Source organism: Vulpes lagopus, chromosome 5 (assembly GCF_018345385.1).
Source record: "Vulpes lagopus strain Blue_001 chromosome 5, ASM1834538v1, whole genome shotgun sequence".
NCBI lineage: Eukaryota > Metazoa > Chordata > Mammalia > Carnivora > Canidae > Vulpes > Vulpes lagopus.
In genome coordinates, this window is record NC_054828.1 from 27,180,728 (window position 1) to 27,204,604 (window position 23,877).

General features: G+C 36.8%; 1 protein-coding gene across 2 annotated transcripts in view; it reads right to left on the minus strand.

Moving 5' to 3' along the window:
• Positions 1 to 23,877, minus strand: part of EIF5B (eukaryotic translation initiation factor 5B) — a 99,255-nt gene that overhangs the window by 74,251 nt on the left and 1,127 nt on the right. The gene's annotated exons all lie outside the window — the stretch shown is intronic.

The window sequence follows — 23,877 nt, forward strand, 5'->3', positions numbered from 1 at the left end:
TCAAAACAAAGTTGGAGGACTCTACCCTATTTCAAGACTTACTAAAAAGCTTATTATCAAGACAATGGAGTAAAAAAAAAAGAAGCAAATTCTGTTGATCTTGGGTTTGGCAATGAGGTTTAAGATAAAATATAAACCAAAAGCAGAACCCTTAAGAGAAAAAATGGTAATTTGAACTCTATTTAAAACTTTTCCTGAGAAGAATACTGATAAGAAAATGAAAACACAAACTGCACAGTAAGAGAAAGAGAAAACACAGGAATACCTTCCTTTATTGTGCTTCATGGATACTCTGTTTACAAACTAAAGATTTGTGGCAAGCCTGCATGGGGTATTTTTCCCAGAACACTTGCTCATATTGTGCCTCTGTGTCACATTTTGGTAAAGGTCACAAATGTTTACATCATTATTATACTTGTTATGGTGATCTGTGATCAGTGATCTTTGATGTCACTATTGTAATTGCTTTCAAGCACCACAAATCACACCCACATAAGACAGCAAACTTAATAAATGTTGTGTGTGTTCAGACTGTCCCACCAACCAGCCATTTCTACCATGTATCTCCTTCTCCTCAGGACTCCCTATTCTGAGATGCATCAGTATTGAAATTAAGCCAACTGATAACCCTACACTGGCCTCTTAGGTGTTCAAGGAAGTGTTATACACCTCTCACTTTAAATCGAAAGCTGGAAATGATTAAGCTCAGTGAAAAAAGTATGTTGAAAGCTGAGACAGGCTGAAAATTAGACCCCTTTTACCAACCAGCCAGCCTAACTGTGAATGCAAAGGATAAGCTCTTAAAGAAAATTAAAAGTGCTTCTCCAGTGAACACACAAATAATAAAGTGAAACAACCTTATCTTATGGAGAAAGTTTTAGTGGCCTAGACAGATGATCAAATCAGCCACACATTTCCTTAAGCCAAAGACTAATCAAGAATGCCCTAACTCTCTTCAATTCATTGAAGGCTCAGGGAAGTGAGGAAACTGCAAAAGAGAAGTATGAAGCTAGCAGAGGTTTGGTTCATGAGGATGAAGGAAAGAAGCCATCTTCCATAACATCAAGATACAGGGTGAAGAAGCAAGATGTAGAAACTGGCAAGTCATCCAGGAGATCTAGCTCAAACCATGACTGAAAGTGGCTACAGTGAACAACAGGTTTTCAAGTGTAGACAGAACAGCCTCACAATGGAAGATGCCATATACAACTTTCATAGCAGCTCACGGATGAAAGTAATTTTGGTTTACCAAGTCTCATTATGTAAGAAATATATTTTGTTAGGCTATAGCTGCCATAGATAGTGATTCCTCTGATGGATCTGAGCACAGAAAATTGAAAACCTTCTGGAAAGGATTCACCATTCTAGGTATCATAAAAACATTTATGATTCACGTGTAAGGATCAAAAATACCAACATTAACAAAAATTTGGAAGTCAGTTGATTCAAACCCTCATGGGTCATTTTGAGGGGTTCAAGACTTCAGTGGAGGAAATAACTGTAGATGTGGTTGGAAACAGCAAGAAAATTAGAAGTGGAACCTGAAGATATAACTGAAATGCAATCTCATGATAAAATTTTAACAGATGGAGTTGCTGCTTATGGATGAGAAAAGAAATGATTTCTTGAGATGGAATTTACTCTAGGTGAAAATGCTGTAAAGACCATTGAAATGACAATGGATTTAAAATATTACATAAACTTAACTGATAAAGCAGCAATGGGATTTGTTGCAATTTTCAAAGAAGTTCTGCTGTGAGTAAAAACACAAACGCTATCAAAGAGCATCGCACGCCACAGGAATATTCATGAAAAAGTCAACTGATAAAGTTTATTGCTGTCCTCTTTTAAGAAACTGCCACAACCACCCCAACTTCAGAAACTACCAACCAGTGTGATCAATCAGCAGTCATTAACACTGAGGCAAGACCCTACTCCAACAATTATGAACTGCTTAGCATTTTCTAGCAATAAAGTACTTTTACGTTAATGTACATCCTTTTAGACATTATTTTTTGCACACAATAGACTACAGTTAGACTACAGTATATTATAAACATAATTTTCATATGCACTAGGAAACCTGAAAACTGATTTGACTTGGTTTATTGCAGTGGTCTAGAATCAAATTTGTAATATCTCTGAGGTATGCCTGTATTTGCAAAACACTACTGGCTGAAGTACTTGTATCCAAAATGTGGGGGGGAAAATTTTTTAAACAATAAAAAAAAAGAACCCAATTAAAATATGAATAAAGATCTTCATAGTCACTTGACAAAAAAGATACATAAGTGGCAAAAGAAAAAAAGAGATAAAATGCTCATCATTTGTCATTAGGAAATGCAAATTAAAACAAAGAGATAGCACTTCATACCTACCAGAATGACTGAAATCCAAGAAACTGGCAGTATCAATTGCTGGTGACAATGCAAAATAGCTGATTCTAGGCTTCGGGTGAGCATGGAGCATCTTGTAATACCAGAAAGTAAGTGATTAACATCTCCTCCCTATCTATCCCTCCCATCCCTACCAAAAACAATGAGTGTGTAACCAAAAGAATGTAGAAACCAAGTGAAAGAGCACTAGATGGCCAACAAGAGGAAAAAATTAATTTCTTAATTAGAGCAACAAATATAGTATTAGATTATAAGCCAAAGTATAAAATATTATCCCCAAGTCCATACTATTAAGAGGTAAATGAATAAGTGGAGAGACAAGTCTCCGATGCAGAAGAATTCTAAGTCATACCATCATCAAGGAAATGGATAGTTTCCCACCTAAGTATAAGCAACGTATATACAGTGGTTTACTTCCAAAGAGTACAGTATGGGAAAAGGAAGAAAAGAGTAACTTACAACTGAAAAGCCTGACAAATACAGCCAAACGATCAAAGTCAGAATAATGATATGTTGATGTCTTCTCAAATATAAGAGGGTCCAAGGAAAAATGACAATCATTTACAAACACTCCACAGAAAATATTTTGCTGTAAATCTAAGAAAACATGTACAGAATTTGTGTGCTGAAAATTACAAAATGTTAATAAAAGAAATTCAAGACAATCTTACTAAAATGAAGAGATACATCAAGTTCATGAACTAGAAGACTCAACACAGTAAAGATGTCAAGATGTCAGTTCTGCCCAAAAATGACATTCAAGTTTTAGCAATTCCAACAAAAATCTCAACAAGATTTGTGGGACACTGCCAATATACACAAGACTACCATAAAATTTATATGGAAAACTAAAACAACCAGAATTGCTAATACATTTTGGAAAAGGGCTAAATAAAAGATGACTTTAGCAAATTTTGAGACTAAATCTATAGCTAGAATAACCAAGACAGTGGTTTTTCAGACGTAAAGAAACAAGTATCAATAGAACAGAAGAGGGAATCTCAACTAAAAAAGGTGCAGAAAGCAAATGAAGAGAGAATGACAGCCTTTCAACAAATGATGCTGGAGCAAATGGACATCTATTCATACAAAAAAAATTAACTCTAATCTCAGTACTTATACAAAAATGAACTCAAGATACAGAACAGACCTAAATGTAAAACACAAAAAGTATAATTTAGCGGGGTGGGGGTGGGGGGTGGAAGTGAGATGGGGACAGGGACGACACAACATTTGGGATCAGCACTAAGCAGTTTTTAAGACTTCCTGAAATTAAAGGTACAATCCAAAATAAATTGGGACCTCATCAAAAAAACAAAAAAAAACAAACCTGGGGCCTTATCAAAATCAAAAACTTTAGGGTGCCTCAGTGGCTCACTTAAGCATCTGCCTTCAGCTCAGGTCATGATCCCAGGGTCCCCCACATCAGGCTTTCTCCTGAGCAGGGAATCTGCTTCTCCCTCTCCCTCTATTCCTCGCCCCTGTTCATGCTCGCTCCTCTCTAATTAAAAAATGAAATATTTAAAAAAATAAAAAATAAAAATAAATAAACTTTGGCTATGCACGAGACCATCTGAAGAGAATGAGAAAACAAACCACAGAGAAGGAGAAAATATTTGTGAGCCACATTCTAGAAAAGGACTGGTATCTAGAATACATAAATAAAACTCAACAGTAAAAAACCTAATAATGTGATTTAGAAAATGGGCAAAGGCATGAAAAGACATTTCACTGAAGAGCACTTACATATGGCAAATAAAAATGTTCCACATCATCAGGCATTTGGGAAATACAAAATGATATCACTACACACCTCTTGACAAAAAAGTGATTAATAACCAATGTTGGTGAGTATATACAGGATCTGAATTATTCACACATTGCTGGTGGAAATGTAAACTGGTATACAGCCACTCTGAAAAATAGTCTGTAATGTTCTTATAAAACTAAAAATGTACTTACCATATGACCCAGCAACTGTACTCTTGTGCATTTATCCCTTAGCAATGAAAACTTATCTCATGCAGAATCTTGTACACAAATGTTTGTAGTGGTTTTATTTGCAATAGCCAAAAATAAAAAATAATTCAAATGTCCTTTAATGAGTGACTGGTTAAATAAACTGGCTCATCCCCATTCCATGGAATACCATTAAGCAATAAAATGTAAAAAACTATCAGTACATGCAACAACTTGGATGAAATCACAAAAGAATTAGGCTGACTGGAAAGAAGCCAATCCCCAAAGGTCACGTATATACAAGATTCCATTTATACAACATTTTAAAAAGAAAAAATTTTACAAATGTAGAACAGATTCGAGGTTACCAAAGGTTGGGATGGGCAAGGAAGGGGAGGCACATAGGAAGGAGATGAATACAGTCACGCATGAACAACATGAGGGATTCCTACAGTGATGTTCTGTATTTTGACTAGGGTAGTGAATACACAAATACACAGGTGAAAATCTGTATAGCACTAAACACAAATGAAGCTGAGCAATTTGAATATGGTCAGTGAATTGTATCAATGTTAATATCCAAGTTCCAGTATTGTATAGTCTTGCAAGATGTTACCATGGTGGGGAAACTGGGTAAAAGGTATAAAGATCTCTATTATCTTTTTACAACTACATGTGAATCTATAATTATCTTAAAAGTTTCATTAAAATGGCAAGTCAAATTGAGGAAAAAAATTTTGCAATACATAAACCTGATATAGGATTTGTCTGTAATACATAAAAAAAAAAAACAAGCCAATATGAAACAATGTAATTTTTTAAATGGATGAATGATTTGAACAGTTAACCAAATGAGATTCAAAAATGGCAAATAAGCACATAACAAGATGGTCAACGTAAGAAAATGTCAATTAAAGCCACAATGAGATGCCACTACACAGCCAACAAAATGACTAAAAAAAGACTGATAAACTAGTATTGAGAGAGGATGTGAAGCAACTGGAACACATCCCTAGAGGGAATGCAAAATTGGCACAGCCACTTTGGAAGAGACAGTTTGGCAGTTTTTTAAAGTTAAACATACACACTTACCATATGACCCAGCAATCCCACTCCTAGGTATTTACCTAAGAGAAATGAAAACATATGTCCACACAAAGACTTGTACTTAAATATTCACAGGTTTATTCATAATCACAAGAAGCTGCAAACAACGCAAATATCTACCAGATAATTATAAACAAATTGTCATCTATCCACATACTGCACTACTACTTAACAATAAAAGAATTAGTGTTACATATACCAACATGGATAATCTCAGAAGTATTACATTAAGTGAAACTCTGCCAGCCAATAAAGGCTATATACTGATTCTACTTTTATGAATTTCCGGAAAAGGGAAAACTATGGTGACCCCCCCCTCCCCAAAAAAGAGGAGAACAACAACAACAACAACAACAATACAAAAGCAAAAAACTCCAGTGACTTCTGGCCAAAAGCCAGTTGTAGGGGAAAAGAACTGCCTACAAAAGGGTCATAAAGAAACTTTTTGGGCTAATGGAAATATTCCTGTATGACTACGGTGAGGGATACAGAACTATACACATTTATCAAAACTTATCAACTGCACCCTTAAAATTCGTGAATTTTATGTCAACTACACCTCAAAAAAAGTGTTAATTTGAATTTCTAGTAATACTATAAAAACAGCTGAGAAGTTACAGGGTGCATTTTTATCAGTTTAAACACTTATGGTTAAAAGCATGTAAAACCAAGTATAAATCATTTACCCATTTTTATCCCATTTTTATAAGTTATGAAAAATAAAAATAAACTTGTATCTCGTAACACCTTAATTTCTATTAACGTGATATAATGTATAACTAAAATAATCTTACTATGAAGTAATCTTTTACAAACATGGTATTTCTTGGGGTTCCTGGGTGGCTCAGTCGGTTAAGTGTCTGACTCTTGGTTTTGGCTCATGTCATGATCTCAGAGTTGTGAGATCAAGCCAGGCACTGGACTCTGCACTCAGCACAGTCTGCCTGAGATTCTCTCTCCCTTGTCCCTCTTGCTCATGCTCACTCATTTTCTCTAAAATAAATCTTTAAAAACAGGCTATTTCTTTATTAACTGTATTCAGGCATATACTCAACTTTGTTTTGGGCTTCTCAGAATTAAATAAAAATCATAGATAAAAACATACTCCATTTTCAGATCAACAGAGTAAAGCCTTTTGAAGACACAAAACTTTACCCAAAAAAAGTTCACTGAAAACAAATAAAAGAAAAATTAACCTATGTGCAAATCTCCTCTCAATTCCAAATTTGGCAAATTTAATAATGACAGGCATTTTCCACTAAAAAGTCTAATATAAAGTTAGACAAGAACATAGAAAATGCAACTCTTGCCAAACTATTCCATAAAAAGTCTTCAAGCTTCCTAAGACTTTCCCCTATCAACCCCCTTCTCCAGTGCCTCACTACCCCCTGTGGATCTTTTACAATCTGGGTCAAAAGGTCTCTGACACTGAGAAATGGGGGTCTGTCATCTTCACTTTAACATGGGGCTGTGTAAATGATCTATAGACTATGGCATAAATGATGTTATAGTTCCTGGACCCACACCTTTCCCTGGCAGCATCTACTTCACGACTTTTGAGATATTCACTGACAAATTAATGAGGATGTCCAGACCACAGAGAGATCAAAGATGTTCCAGCTGAAGTCCCAACCAAGAGTTACTATCATCATACACCGGAAGTGAAGTGCCAAATGAGGTAGTCTTTAAGATGACTCCCTTACAGCCACCATTTATCTGCAATCACATGAGAGACCCCAAGTGAGATGCACCTGAGCCCAGTCAGAACCAAGAGATAATGATTTTTATTATTTTAAGCCACTAAGTTTAGAATGACTTATGATGTAAAAATAAATGGAGCACCTATGTATTTCTTCCTATTCCTAATCAATACCAAGGCCTATAAAAAATGGAAAGCACTTCTACAGAAAGAGATAAAATCCAAAACACAACATTCGTTCCTCTCTACTCACCCACGATGAAAAATATAAATTAACCATAATCTCAAAGCACTGAGAGAAAGAACAGTCATGGATAACCGTGTTACTACCTCTTTTCACTTTACTTCGGTTTCTGCTCATCCCCCTAACTTTTATTAAGATTTTGGGATGCCTGGGTGGCTCAGTGGTTGAGCGTCTGCCTTCGGCTCAGGGAATGATCCCGGAGTCCCAGGATCGAGTCCCACATCGGGCTCCTTGCATGGAGCCTGCTTCTCCCTTTGCCTGTGTCTCTGCCTCTCTCTCTCTCTCATAAATAAATAAAATCTTAAAAAAAAAAAAAAAGAAGATTTTATTTGAGAGAAAGACAGTGCGTGTGCATACACATGAGCAGGTTTGGGGTGGAGGAGCAGAGGGGAAAGGGGGAGAGAGAGAAAATCTGAAACAGACTTTGGCTGAGGGCAGAGCCCAACTCAGGCTTGACTCCAGGACCCTAAAATCAGACCTGAGCTGAAATCAAGGGTCTGACATACTTAACTGACTAAACCACCTGGGTGCCCCTCATCTCCCCAACTCTCACCAACAGTAACAAACAAGAGGAAAAGCATAATGAGAAATCCCATTTTTTACTCCTAACTCTATCCTACCAATATTAGTAGCAATAAGGGAAGCAAAGAAACAGACTTGCCTATATGTCTTTTAGCATTTCTCCAATCTCCATCTCTTCTTACCCAGCATTCCTTGATCATCAACAGTTACATGTGCAAAGAAGAAAAATAAGACAAAAGAAGGAAAAGCCTCAATAATCATTGCTCCTCACTAGCTCCCATCACTGGCATAACCAGTAACTCCCAAAAGTGCTCACTTCCTACTCCCTCAATGGAGTTCTATCTTACACAACCCATTAATTCAGAGCTACCTATACATACCTTGGGAAGGGGGAAAAAAGCCCTCCCAGCTTACAATTTTTTTATGAACTAAGTTCTGACATCTTTAAAAGGTATAGGAAACCATACTGCTACTTTCATTGTACAATGCAAACAGAATATATCTTACTGCCTTCCACAAAATTCAGCCTAATTCATCACTTTCTAAATACCTATGTTAAAGTGACAGTGCAAGAACAAGCACAAGTATCATATTACAGACCCTCAAATACACATAACCTAAGTTCATTCATAGTATAGATTCTAACATGTCTAACTATAAAAATCAATCTAAGGCATTTTTTTTTTCAAACTGGAGTACTCTCAATGCGAGTGAGGGAATACAAGGGGAGAAATGGGATGCAGGATTATGGGTAATTTCAGAAGTCTAAAAATTCTCTTGTTTTATCTGTTAATTTCAATTTGATTATTAAAGATTTAAGATAAACATACCACAAACCATACAGATGCCAATTTATCACACTGTACTGTCACAGAATATCAACCCAAGCTTCTGTTTGCAAACCTCCTCTTGACTTAAGATGAAAGAGATCAGGAGCAAACTTAATATGTAAACATTTTACCAACAAAAGAGGTTATAAAACAAAACTTAAAATCATTAGTTCAAATTGAAAAAGTTATTAGAAAAACTGAGTGCTTGCTGAACTCAAAAGAAGTCCATTACGGAGGCAGTATATTCACAATAAAATGGTCAATTTAGAGCCTGCTACTCAAAAAATTACTCCATGATAAGCAGCATCAATATCATCTCATTAGAAATCCAAAACCTCAGGTCCCACCCCAGACTCAGTGAATCAAAATATCCATTTTAACGAGATCCACAAGTGAATCACATTAAAGTTTGCGAAGCACCAATTTAAAGCAGTAACACAAGGTCGCCTGGGTGTCTCAGTAAGTTAAACATCGGCCATCAGCTAGGGCCATGATCCCAGCGTCCTGGGATCAGAGCCCCAAATAAGACGCTCTGCTCAGTGGAGAGCCTGCTCCTCCCTCTCCCTCTGCCTGCTGCTCCCCCTGGTTGTGCTCTGTCAAATAAATAAATAAAATCTTAAAAAAAAAGAACAACATAACGGAATCGTCTTTCATGTCAATGCTGCAAATTTAAACTTAAAAAAAACTTATAGTTCTTACTATTTGATACGAGTATTTGAGGTCTCACATTTGCATAAGAAATACAAGTTTATATTTAGCATTATGCCTGTAGTTATATATAGATGCTATTGATAATTTAGGCTAACACTCTGAATTAGTATCTTTTTTTTTTTTTTTTTCTGAATTAGTATCTTAAGAAAGGACATAATTTATGCTCTAAAGTAATTGTTCAGGGGATCCTGGGTGGCTCAGTCAGTTAAGCATCTGCTTTAGGCTCAGGTCATGATCCCAGGGTCCTGGGATCCAGCCCCACATCTAATAAGGGTCAAGTATCCAGAATATACAAAGAATTCTTAAAACTCAACCTTAAAAATACAACTTAAAAATGAGTAAAGAACTTACACAGAATTTGTCCAAACAAGACATACAAATTGTTAGTGAATACATTTAAAAAATGTTCATCATTAGTAACCAGGGAAATGCAAATCAATACCACTTCACAATTACTAGGATGGCTATTAAAAAAAGGGAGGAGGACAAATGCACTGGCAAAGGTATGAAGAAATAAGAACCCTTTTACATTGCTGGTGGAAATGTAAAATGGTGTTGCCACTGTAAGAAGTCTGGTGATTCTTCCAGCAACATTTTTCACAAAACTAGAACAAATAATAACTAAAACTTAAATGGAACCACAAAAGACTACAACTAGCCAAAGCAAGCTTGAAAGGGGGGAAAAAGCTATAGTATTCACAATCCCTGATTTCATGACATACAAATCTGTAGTAATCAAAACAGTACGATACTGGAACAAAAATAGACATACAGAAGAGCCCTAAATTAATTAAATTATATGATTAATTAATCTATGACAAAGCAGGCAAGATATAAAATGGGGAAAAGACAGTCTATTCAATAGTCCTGGGAAACCTGGACATGTAAAGAACAAAACTGGACCACTTTCTAATATCACACACAAAAATAAACTCAAAACAGATTAAAGACCTAAATGTAAGACCTGAAACCATAAAATTCCTAGAAGAGAACACAGGTAGTAATTTCCCTGACATCAGCTGTAGCAACATTTTTCTAGTTGTCTCCTAAGGCAAGAATATATTGGACTATATTGAAATAAACTTTTGTGCAGTGAAGGAAACCATCAACATAACCTAAAGAAAACCTATTGAATGGAAGAAAATATCTGCAAATGATATATCCAATAAGGAATTAATATTCAAAATGAATACAGAACTTCTACAATCCAACGCAAAAAAAAAAAAAAAACCAAATAATCTGATTAAAAATAGGCAGAGGACCTGAAGAGACTTTTCCAAAGATATCTAGATGGCCAACAGACATAGGAAAAAATGCTCAACATCACTCATCATCAGGGAAATGCAAATCAAAAGCACAATGAGTTATCACCTTACAACTGTCAAAATGGATAGTATCAAAAACACATTAAGTGTTGGTGAGGATGTAGAGGAAAAAAGAACCCTCGTGCATTGTTAGTGGGAAAGTAAATCGGTACAGCCACTGTGGAAAACAGTATGGAGGTTCCTCAAAAACTTAAAAACAGAAATATGGCGAGACACCTGGGTGGCTCAGCAGTTGGGCACCTGCCTTTGGTTCAGGTCTGATACCAGGATGCAGGATCAAGTCCCACATTGGACTCCCTGCAAGGAGCCTGCTTCTCCCTCTGCTTATGTGTCTGCCTCTCTCTCTCTCTCTCTCTCTCTCTCTGTGTGTGTGTGCCTATCACGAATAAATAAATCTTTAAAAAAAATAGAAATACGGTATGATCCAGTAATTTCACTAGCTACTTACTCAAGCCAAATGAAAACACGAATTCAAAAGGATATATGCAACCCAATATTTACTGCAACTTTATAATAGTCAAGATATGGAAGTAATCCAAGTGTCCCATCGATAGACAAATTAATTAGGAAAATGTGGTATGTGTTTAAAATGAAATATCATGCAGCCATAAGAAAGGATGAGATCTTAACATTTATGACATGAATAGACTGAGAAGGTATTATGGTAAGTGAAAAAAAGTCAGATTTACAAAGACAAATACCATATAATTTCACCCATGTGGAATCTAAAAAAATAACCATGAATAAATAAAAAGCAGAATTAGATCTATAAATATGGAGACCAAACTGATGGTTGCCAGAGGGGAAAGGACAGAAGAATGGGTAGAACATGTTAAAAAAAAAAGAGAGAGAGAGAGAGAGAGAGAAGCACATGATCATCTCAGATGAAGAAACAGCATTTAACAAAATCCAACACTTTTTCATGGTAAAAACATCCTACGAGCTAGGAATAGAATGGAAATTCCTCAACCTGGAAAAGGGCATCCATGCAAAACACAGTTAACATCATACCTAATGAGTAAATACTGAAAGCTTTTCCCGCTTAAGATCAGAAACAAGACAAGGATGTCTACTCTCCCCACTTCTAGTCGACATTGTACTGCAGAATCTAGCCAAAGCATTAAGCAAGACAGAGAAGCAAAAGACACTTAGACTAGAAAAAGTAGAAACTATTTGAACTTGCAGATGACATGACCACGTACATAGAATCCACACACACACAAGACCATTTGAGTTTTTTTTTTTAATACATAAATTAACCACTTTATTGAATATCAATAAACTGTACATATAACTATACAAAACGTTTCCTTAGTACAAAATGTTGCTTGCAATATAAATACCAGTGTACCTTTAAAAATGTAAACATCTTCCTCCCAGGCCCACCTGTCAGACCCCAAAAATAGTTCTGGGAGACACATTGGTTGGGCTGAAGCACCCCACTCGGGCCCCCAACAAGTGACAGCAATTACTCACAGTCCCTTTTGGGACTGTTGTTAAATTGCCCATGAGACAGGTGCCACCGTGACAAACAGGACGCTGACATAGCTGCCCAGGCCTGGGGGCATCCTGGGGTCTAGACACGTCCTTGTGTCAATGGCCACCCACAGGCCCCTGGGCTGAACCTGGGTGGGAGCTAATAAATGAGCTCAGTATGACTGGAGGACAGAAGATCAATATACTAAAATTAATTGTATTTAAGTAAGGCACTAGTAATGAACAATCTGAAAATGAACTTAAAATAATTCCATTAGCAATAGTGTAAAAGATGAACTAAATGCTTAGGAATAATTTTTTAAAAGAACGGCAAATGTTGTACTCTGAAAACTAAAAATCAATCACTGAAACTGAAGACCTAAATAGGTGGAAAGACATCCTTGGTTCATGGATTAGAAGGCATAATATTGGCAATACTCTCAAAATTGATCTACTAAGGATATGCAATCAATCCAGTCAAAATCCTAGATGCCTTCTTTTTTGTCGCAGAAACTGAAGTCAACATTTTGTTGAAATGTTATTCCTAACATTTGTATGGAAATGTAAGGGACACAGAATAGCCAAAACCATTTCAAAAAGAAGTTAGAAAAATCACAATTTCCAATTTGTAAACTTACTACAAAACTACAGCAATCAAGACAGTGTGGTACTGCCATAAAGACAGAAGACCTATGGAACTATTAATATCGAGTCCAGAAAGAAACCCCTACACATGGTTGATTTCGACAAGGAATTAGAATACTCAAACATCTAAACATAAAAGCTAAAACTATAAAGCTACTAGAAAGAAAACATAGTCTGCATGACTTAGGATTTGGTGATAGTTTCTTAGCTCTAACACAAAAAGCACATGCAACCAAAGAAAAAATAGATAAATCAGACTTCATCAAAATTAACCTTTGTGCTACAAAGAACACCATCAAGAATGTGAAAAGACAGGGATGCCTGGGTGGCTCAGCGGCTGAGAGTCTGTCTGCCTTTGAGCGTGATCCCAGGGTCCCAGGCTTCCAGCATGAAGCCTGCTTCTCCCTCTGCCTATGTCTCTGCCTCTCTCTCTCTCTCTCTCTCTCTCTCTCTCATGAATAAATAAAATCTAAAAAAAAAAAAGAGAGAGAGAGAGAGAATGTGAAAGGACAGGGGCACCTGGCTGATTGAGTCAGTAGAGCATGCAACTCTTGATCTCAGGGTTGAGTCTGAGCCCCACACTGTGTGTAAATATTACTTAAAATCATTTTAAAAAGGGGGGTGGGAACGACAACCTCCTAAAGGAGAAAATACTCCACAGAATGGGACAAAATATTTGCAAACCATATCTGATAAAGGATCTGTATCTAAAATATATGAACTCATATTCTTCAAGAATAAAGAAGATAATTTAAAAACAAGCAAAGAATCTGAATAGACAATTCTCCAAACAAGTTTACAAGTGTCCAATAAGTGCATAAGGACATACTCAACATCTTAAGCCATCATGGAATGCAAACTAAAATCCCAGTAAGACACCACTGAACACCCACTAGAATGGCTATAAATCGCAAAGTCAGCTGATAACAAGTATTGATGAAGATGCAGAGAAATTGGAATTTTAATACACTGTTGATTGGAATGTAAAATCGAGCAGGAACTTTGGCAGCTCCTGAAAAAAGTTAACTGCCTAGCAGTTTCTGAAGAAGTTAAACACAGTTACCTATCACCCAACAATTTCACTCCTAGGTATAAACCCCCAAACTGAAAACATATGCCCACACAAAAACTTGTATAGGTATTTTTATAGCAGTATGATTCATAATAGCCCCAAATGTGGAACCCCAATGTCCATCAACAGATGAATGGGTAAATCAAATGCAGTCTATTCATATAATCTTAGAATGTGATTCTAGACTCAGAAGAAATGCCAACTACAGTTATCATCAGTCATATCTATTAGCTTCACCAAAGCTCAGTACTGAAGCCTAATTATATAAATTTGAGTTAAAACAGTACTCAATTGTATTTTTAAAGACTACTATGTAAAGTTTACAGTTTGAATAAAGCTTCAGAAATAGAAAAGCCAAACCAAGATTTTAAACCTCAGGAGAAAGTATGTTTCTATCACCAAAAGGAGGACTGAAAATCCATTATTCCAAAAAATAACTGCTACCCAGTGAAAAATAGGGATTCCTCTGAAAGAACATATCTGAAATGGGAAGAACTAAAACATTAAATTGTCATTGCTTTCACTTTAAACATATAGACAACAAGCAGTTACATAATTAAATTGGTTACAGGAAAAAGAAATTCTTTAAAGAGATTTTGACACTGATTGACCTACAGACAATGGCTGTCATTTTTCTATTTGCCCTTCTTTTTGAGTTCTTAATCTTTTTTTTTTTTTAATTTTTATTTATTTATGATAGTCACAGAGAGAGAGAGAGAGAGAGAGAGGCAGAGACACAGGCGGAGGGAGAAGCAGGCTCCATGCACCGGGAGCCCGACGTGGGATTCGATCCCGGGTCTCCAGGATCGCGCCCTGGGCCAAAGACAGGCGCCAAACCGCTGCGCCACCCAGGGATCCCCATGAGTTCTTAATCTTTAATAGTTGTTTCACCAGTAAACATCCTACGCAGATACTAATTTTTCTTTGGAGAGTCTATATTTTGGAATATCAAGATTTCTTAAATCAGCTACCACACCACAGTAAAAAAGCTACAGGTTCTAGAGTCAGATTTGGCTTAATAGCTGAGGTTATAAACTTCTAGCACATTATTATATTAAATTTCACTTTCCTCTTCTATATATTATATAGCTCTTAAATCTACATATAATAGCTTTTAAATCTCTATACTTCTCCATTCCTCCCAGATTCTCAAACTAGTTATAACATGGTTATTGGTTCTACATTAAATACTTTCATTAAAATTACATAAATACTGTGGTTACTGCTAGGACAAGCTGCATTACTGTGATTAATACTGTTTAATAAGGTTCAAAATACCCATGTATTTTGTACTATAACTTTTCAATAGTTCTTATTTGTCACAGGGCATAAATTAGAAAGGGTGAGAAAAAGGAGTCATTTGGGTGTGACTAAAACATTTGAAACACTAAAACACTGAAAACATTTGTACTGTCTTTAACTTTCTCTCTACTCCTCCCCTTCTTTACTATTTACCTATTATCACAAACTAATAACCTAATCACAATGTAATCCTCACCCTTTACAAAGCTAATTCTAATAGAATTAGAATTAATTCTAATTAATTGGCCGGCCAGTAGGCTGGTCAAACACAAGATAACCATCTTAAAAGTTTTCTTATTAAAAAAAAAAAAAAAAAAGTTTTCTTATTAAGGATAAAAAAATTACTACATTAACAGCCATCAAATCATAGGATATCTAGAAATAAGCCAAACAAGAAATAGTCTAAAGACTCATATTTAAAAAAGAAAAAATTTTACTGGTATACAATTAACCAAATAGAGAAGCATGTCTTACTAGTAATTTGTTTACCACTATATTTGGAGCACCTAGAACAACACTTAGCACTTAAGTGATTAATTAGACAATTTCTTGAATGAGATGATTTAATACCAAAAAGATGTCAAGTGTACTAAATATTCTAAAAACATAATGGGACTCTCAATTAAAACCAATCCCAACAGATTTTTAATAGAACTTGATAAATTCACCTATTACATTAAAAAAGAAAAATCAAAAAAAATAAAATAAAATAAAATAAAAAGAAAAAAGAAAAAAGAAAAATCATAAATGGGTGAACTTTCAAGAGTATGAACTTGACTACAGATGTCTTAAGTTGCCCTTGAGTAATTCTTAAGCATTTTGATTTTCTGTTAGACAAACATTAATGATGGTCAAAAAGCTTGGAAAATGTCTCACAAAGCCCCAAATCTAGTTTAGGAATCCCCAAATCAGCTGTCCTTAAAGTAGTCCCCAAGATCTGTTCAGGGGGTCTAAACTAATTCAAGAGATCAAAAGTATTTTCAAAATAATACTAAGAGGCTATTAGTCTTTTTCATTCTCATTTTCTCACAAGTGTACAGTGGAGTTTTCCAGAGGTCACATGATGTGCAATATTGCTACAACACTGAATGCAGGAGCAAATGATAACCAAGCTCTCTTCTACTACTAAGCCAGACAGGTGGTTTGCAAAAATGTTCAGTATCAGTCTTCTCATTATTTTTTGAAAACAATTACTTAACAACGCTACTTACGTTAATATGTAATGTGTCTATTATGTTTTTGTTTTGTTTTTTTTTAGTAAACTCTTTGCCCAAGGTGGGGCTGAACTTGCAACCCCAAGATCAAGAGTTGCACACTCTAACAACTCAACCAGCCAGGCGCCACCTCATTTTATTTTTAAATTTATAACTATTTGGGACCCTGGGTGGCTCAGCAGTTGAGCCTCTGCCTTTGGCTCAGGGCGTGATCCCAGAGTCCCAGGATCGAGTCCCACATCAGGCTTCCTGCATGGAGCCTGCTTCTCCCTCTGCCTAGGTCTCTGCCTCTCTCTTTCTCTCTGTGTCTCTCATGAATAAATAAATAAAACATTTTTAAAAAATAATAAATGTATTAACTATTCTAAGACCTTTTAACTTGTAATATAGTAAGTATTCCATATAACTTACCTACATAGCAAAAATCTTTTCAGGTCCTTAGTAACTTAAGAGGTTAGAGGGGTGCAAGGACCAAAAAGTTTGAGAACTGCTGTTCTAACCCAACCACTGACACTCAGTTCTTCAGTTAAACAATGTTTTGCTTACCTTATAGATCAAATCCAAGAATGAAAGAAACTTAGATAAATAAAGCACAACTAGTGGGCAAGCAACATCAAAAACAGCTGCATCAGTTCCCCAGAGATCACCATTAAAGAAGGCTAAAATTACTATAAGCTAACAATGAAAGTTTGTCATCTGCTTCTTTTTTTAAGATTTATTTATTTATTTATTTACGATAGACGGGGGGGGGGGGGGGGGGGGGGGGCGGGGGGCAGAGACACAGGAGGAAGGAGAAGCAGGCTCCACTCCAGGAGCCCAACGCGGGACTCGATCCCGGGACTCCAGGATCGCGCCCTGGGCCAAAGGCAGGCGCTAAACCGCTAAGCCACCCAGGGATCCCGTCATCTGCTTTCTTATTCATTTATGGCAAAGTAGGACTTCTCCTTCCACATAGCAATTTCCTAAAGTATCAGTACAAGTTAAGTCAAGAAAACTCTTGGATTATAGATCTTTTTCTCTTTTTTGATCTGATATGTAGAGGGATTTTTTTATTATTAATTCAGGTATATACAAATGAGAAATAAATTTCTTTGAGCTAGACCATTTGGACTGTTTGCCACTTGGCCGACTCCCTCTCTGGAAAGCTCTTGACTACCAGCTATACTCAGAGATCCTTCTGGGGAGGTTCTTTAAGTAGAGCACCATGTCTTTTTTTTTTTTTTTATCACAGGGGAGGGACCCTGGTACCCCAATCACACCTGACTAGAATAAATGTCTAACATTAGGGCAACCATCTAAAGGTTAGGCAACTGGGCAGCCTGCGTGGCTCAGCGGTTTAGCGCCGCCGCCTTTGGCCCAGGGCGCGATCCTGGGGACCCGGGATCGAGTCCCGCGTCGGGCTCTCTGCATGGAGCCTGCTTCTCCCTCTGCCTGTGTCTCTGCCTCTCTCTCTGTCTCTCTCATGAATAAATACAAATCTTTAAAAAAGAAAAAGAAAAGGTTAGGCAACTGTTTCATAGATAGCTAGAACTTAAGAAACCAGGGAATTTAATTTGCCAGTAATGATAAGAACACTAAGTTAAAACAAATAGAGGAGTCACTATATTGGTTCACTGCTGGTGTACAGAACCACAGCAAGAAATAACCAGATGCTGAACATACCCTAGAACTCTATGAAATACTTCAAGGCCTTGTAGTTCCTGAGTAACATTCACCTTCATATCTGATGGTGAGACAGATGAAATAATTATCTTCCTCCTGTATCCTTTTTGGGGGTATTAATCCTATAAAGGTGACATACCAACTTCCTTATAGTCTGAAAAATATAACTACCACACTTAGGGGATCAAACAAAAAAGGGACCAGAATAAAGAACTGGAGGCTATGAAAAACTAACCTAGATCCTGATAAGAGAACGTCAGTCATACTGTGCAAACAGAAAGAACAGAACATCACTAGAACATACAAGATCTCATAACGTATATTGGCCATATATTTTATACGATCTATAGATACTGAATCTTAGCCCTTATTTCACCAAGAGTTTCTCTAGTCTACCGAAAAGTCAGGAAAACTTGCTGAATATCTTATTAAAATCTCATTCGTGGGGAATGCCTGGGTGGCTCAGCGGTTTAGCGCCTGCCTTCTGCCCAGGACGTGATCCTGGAGTCGCGGGATCGAGTCCCACATCAGGCTCTCTGCATGGAGCCTCCTTCTCCCTCTGCTTGTGTCTCTGCCTCTCTCTTTCTCTGAGTCTCTCATGAATAAATAAAACCTTTAAAAATAAATAAATAAGTACGTAAGTAAGTAAATAAATAAATAAATAAATCTCATTCTCAGAATTACACAAGCCAGAATAAAATTTGAGAATTTTTTTTTTATTTATTCACGAGACACACAGAAAGAGAGAGGCAGAGACACAAGCAGAGGGAGAAACCGGTTCCATGCAGGAAGCCCAATGTGGGACTCAATCTTGGGACTCCAGGATCACGCCCTGAGCCAAAGGCAGAGGCTCAACCACTGAGCCATTCAGGCATCCCGAGAATTCAGTTTTTAAACAAAAGTCACTAATACAACAAAACATATGTTCCTCAAATAAAATTAGATACTCAGATGAAATAAAGCCTAATTTTAAATGAACACCAAGTGGTTGAGAAGGTAAAATAAGGATTAAATGTAAGGATTAAAACAAAGTATTTTTTGTTCTTTCCAATCCGAAAAGTGACTTGATGCCCTATCTTGGTAACTAATAAGCAGCTGCTCATTTCTCACCTAGTTTCTACCCAGAAATATGCTCAACTTAGCACAGCTTGAAAGGGAAGGGGTGGTAGGATGAATGCAAAATCTATAAAGTGGGGATCTTGGGACACCTGGGTGGCTCAGCGGTTGGTCGGCTGCCTTCGGTTCAGGTCATGATCCCGGGATCCAGGATGGAGACCCGCATGCGGCTCCTTCGAAGAGCCTGCTTCTCCCTCTGCCTATGTCTCTGCCTCTCTCTGTCTCTCTCTCATGAATAAATAAATAAATCTTTAAAAAAGAAATGTGGGGATCTTTATTCAAGAGAGTAAAACCAGATAAGTATCTTATTTTACACAAACAAAAATATTAATCCTAAAATAGAGCTCTCTCCTAGACTTTCTTCCCAAACTAGGTCTTTGTTTCTTTTACAAATATGCAAAATATCCTTGAAGAAAACTGTATTTAAACAAACAGAAGGTCAAAGCAAACTAATTCACAAGTAGTGGAACTTCCCTGTCCAACCCCTGCTGCGTATCTTCGCTGTTCTCCTTCCCTCCAAAATACCTTACAAGGCATGCCAAAGTAAAAAGGCCAAGTAGTTCCAAGTCAAAGGAGGACCTCTGCAAAACCTGGGATTTCTTAGATATTTGAAAAGCATTCAAGCAAAGGAGTCCATTTAGCATTTGAAAACCACCAAAACTTGATACTGGCATATGAGAAAATAATTACAAATTACAATGTAATTTTCAATTACATTGCCACCACTTTCCCTTAAAAATGAGCCAAAATATAAGACCACAGATTAGTCTGAGGGAGGAAAATCAGTAGTAGCATTATTTCTACACTACCAAATCAATCATTCAACAACAGGCTCCAGCGTCTGCACTTTATATCACTTATCAAAAACTTTATTAATCAGTAAGAAACACTTTTTCCTAAAAATAAACAAAAGTATCTACCCTCTGAACAGTTTTTTTTTCCATTATGAAAGAGCTTAGAAAGTAAAAGATGTAAATAAAGAAATAACACAGATATGTATTTTTTTAATCTACAGAATGGAGTTCTGTAATTCTGAACCAAACAAATGGAAGCGCAAAAAAAAAAAAATTTTTTTTAAATAATGAAATTAAACTGAGCGAATACTAATATTTAAGAAGTCCTTCTTACTATTCCTTAGGCTTGATGATAGCATTACAGTTCTTTCTTCCCTCAAGTATTTATCTTTCAGATACACCTAAAGGATTAACACATGAAAATTGAGATGGTTTTAAAATACCTAGTAGAGGACCAAGCCCCAGACCTAAGTGCCGCAGCGGTTTAGCGCCGCCTGCAGCCTGGGGTGTGTGATCCTGGAGACCAGGGATAGAGTCCCACGTCAGGCTCCCTGCACGGAGCCTGCTTCTCCTCTGCCTGTGTCTCTGCCTCTCTCTCTGTCTCTCTCATGAATAAATACAAATCTTTAAAAAAGAAAAAAGAAAAGGTTAGGCAACTGTTTCATAGATAGCTAGAACTTAAGAAAACCAGGGAATTTAATTTGCCAGTAATGATAAGAACACTAAGTTAAAAACAATAGAGGAGTCACTATATTGGTTCACTGCTGGTGTACAGAACCACAGCAAGAAATAACCAGATGCTGAACATACCCTAGAACTCTATGAAATACTTCAAGGCCTTGTAGTTCCTGAGTAACATTCACCTTCATATCTGATGGTGAGACAGATGAAATAATTATCTTCCTCCTGTATCCTTTTTGGGGGTATTAATCCTATAAAGGTGACATACCAACTTCCTTATAGTCTGAAAAATATAACTACCACACTTAGGGGATCAAACAAAAAAGGGACCAGAATAAAGAACTGGAGGCTATGAAAAACTAACCTAGATCCTGATAAGAGAACGTCAGTCATACTGTGCAAACAGAAAGAACAGAACATCACTAGAACATACAAGATCTCATAACGTATATTGGCCATATATTTTATACGATCTATAGATACTGAATCTTAGCCCTTATTTCACCAAGAGTTTCTCTAGTCTACCGAAAAGTCAGGAAAACTTGCTGAATATCTTATTAAAATCTCATTCGTGGGGAATGCCTGGGTGGCTCAGCGGTTTTAGCGCCTGCCTTCTGCCCAGGACGTGATCCTGGAGTCGCGGGATCGAGTCCCACATCAGGCTCTCTGCATGGAGCCTCCTTCTCCCTCTGCTTGTGTCTCTGCCTCTCTCTTTCTCTGAGTCTCTCATGAATAAATAAAACCTTTAAAAATAAATAAATAAGTACGTAAGTAAGTAAATAAATAAATAAATAAATCTCATTCTCAGAATTACACAAGCCAGAATAAAATTTGAGAATTTTTTTTTTTATTTATTCACGAGACACACAGAAAGAGAGAGGCAGAGACACAAGCAGAGGGAGAAACCGGTTCCATGCAGGAAGCCCAATGTGGGACTCAATCTTGGGACTCCAGGATCACGCCCTGAGCCAAAGGCAGAGGCTCAACCACTGAGCCATTCAGGCATCCCGAGAATTCAGTTTTTAAACAAAAGTCACTAATACAACAAAACATATGTTCCTCAAATAAAATTAGATACTCAGATGAAATAAAGCCTAATTTTAAATGAACACCAAGTGGTTGAGAAGGTAAAATAAGGATTAAATGTAAGGATTAAAACAAAGTATTTTTTGTTCTTTCCAATCCGAAAAGTGACTTGATGCCCTATCTTGGTAACTAATAAGCAGCTGCTCATTTCTCACCTAGTTTCTACCCAGAAATATGCTCAACTTAGCACAGCTTGAAAGGGAAGGGGTGGTAGGATGAATGCAAAATCTATAAAGTGGGGATCTTGGGACACCTGGGTGGCTCAGCGGTTGGTCGGCTGCCTTCGGTTCAGGTCATGATCCCGGGATCCAGGATGGAGACCCGCATGCGGCTCCTTCGAAGAGCCTGCTTCTCCCTCTGCCTATGTCTCTGCCTCTCTCTGTCTCTCTCTCATGAATAAATAAATAAATCTTTAAAAAAGAAATGTGGGGATCTTTATTCAAGAGAGTAAAACCAGATAAGTATCTTATTTTACACAAACAAAAATATTAATCCTAAAATAGAGCTCTCTCCTAGACTTTCTTCCCAAACTAGGTCTTTGTTTCTTTTACAAATATGCAAAATATCCTTGAAGAAAACTGTATTTAAACAAACAGAAGGTCAAAGCAAACTAATTCACAAGTAGTGGAACTTCCCTGTCCAACCCCTGCTGCGTATCTTCGCTGTTCTCCTTCCCTCCAAAATACCTTACAAGGCATGCCAAAGTAAAAAGGCCAAGTAGTTCCAAGTCAAAGGAGGACCTCTGCAAAACCTGGGATTTCTTAGATATTTGAAAAGCATTCAAGCAAAGGAGTCCATTTAGCATTTGAAAACCACCAAAACTTGATACTGGCATATGAGAAAATAATTACAAATTACAATGTAATTTTCAATTACATTGCCACCACTTTCCCTTAAAAATGAGCCAAAATATAAGACCACAGATTAGTCTGAGGGAGGAAAATCAGTAGTAGCATTATTTCTACACTACCAAATCAATCATTCAACAACAGGCTCCAGCGTCTGCACTTTATATCACTTATCAAAAACTTTATTAATCAGTAAGAAACACTTTTTCCTAAAAATAAACAAAAGTATCTACCCTCTGAACAGTTTTTTTTTCCATTATGAAAGAGCTTAGAAAGTAAAAGATGTAAATAAAGAAATAACACAGATATGTATTTTTTTAATCTACAGAATGGAGTTCTGTAATTCTGAACCAAACAAATGGAAGCGCAAAAAAAAAAAAATTTTTTTTAAATAATGAAATTAAACTGAGCGAATACTAATATTTAAGAAGTCCTTCTTACTATTCCTTAGGCTTGATGATAGCATTACAGTTCTTTCTTCCCTCAAGTATTTATCTTTCAGATACACCTAAAGGATTAACACATGAAAATTGAGATGGTTTTAAAATACCTAGTAGAGGGCAGCCCCCGTGCCGCAGCGGTTTAGCGCCGCCTGCAGCCTGGGGTGTGATCCTGGAGACCAGGGATAGAGTCCCACGTCAGGCTCCCTGCACGGAGCCTGCTTCTCCCTCTGCCTGTGTCTCTGCCTCTCTCTCTTTCTCTGTGTCTCTATGAATAAATAAATAAAAAATCTTAAAAAAAAATATCTAGTAGATAGAACAGAAATAATCATGTGAGAACTATGATTGAAGCTGGCTAATTGCTATACGAAGCTTCATTATATCAAATATATTTTTTGTACACAGCTGAAGCGTCAAAACGTCAGTCAAAAGAGAAATTTTCGTCCCACTAAATCACCCAGAATTCTGCTTATTTTCTCTCATTTACCTGGTATGATTAACAGGTTCTAGTCTGCAAGCCAATTAACTGCCTCCAACAGACCTGTAGCTGAAATACAAGATTCATCTTGCTGTCTTTTAATTCTACTCATCAGCTAGGTGAGTGCCAGGTGAGCAAACAATACAGGAATTTATCATTAGTAATCTTATTTTAACCTCAAGACCTGATACCCACTTTGAGTCAAAATGAACTACCAGAAGTTGTTGTTTTTGGTGGGTTGTTTTTTTCTTTTTTTAACTTTACTCTCCC